This window comes from Oryx dammah, unplaced genomic scaffold (assembly GCF_014754425.2).
Source record: "Oryx dammah isolate SB20612 unplaced genomic scaffold, SCBI_Odam_1.1 HiC_scaffold_21, whole genome shotgun sequence".
Lineage (NCBI taxonomy): Eukaryota > Metazoa > Chordata > Mammalia > Artiodactyla > Bovidae > Oryx > Oryx dammah.
In genome coordinates, this window is record NW_024070205.1 from 61,627,953 (window position 1) to 61,628,540 (window position 588).

Consider the following 588-nt stretch of genomic DNA (forward strand, 5'->3'; position numbering starts at 1 on the left):
CGGCTCCCGCTGAGCTGGAGGGCAGCTGGGCCTCCGCCTCTCGCGGCCTCCAGGCCGCCGGGCCGGGGGGCCTGCCGTCAGCGCGCCGCGGGCCCCGTTGCCAGTCCGCGCGAGGAGGGATCGCCGCGCGGGACAAAATACCGCGGCGCCGGGCCCTTCGCCCGCCGAGGCCCGCGAAGCTCAAGGAGGGGAGAGGAGCGGCGGGGTGGAGCTCCCCAACCCCGCGGCCGGCGCGCCGGGAGGGCGGGAGGGCGGGAAGAAGGCCCTCCGGGCCCAGCGCCGCCCCCGGGATCCTGTTTCTTCCCTGCTCCCCGTTACAGTCGCCTCTGCCTTTTAGGTGTCAGATTTTCCGAGATTTCTCACATTGAGGCCAAGTCTGGGCAGACTGTCCTAAACATCTTTACTGCTCCCTTTGTAACCAGGAAGGGTTAATGTTGACCCCACATTGGATCTGCTTCTGTGACTTTTAACTCTTATTTTTCCTCTTTTGTTATTATGGGAATGATAATAACATTCTGGGCCGAATGGTCTGCCCAGGGAATTCCTTAACCCCAGCCCTCCTCCTCTCCCCCCTCCTCTTCCCCTCCC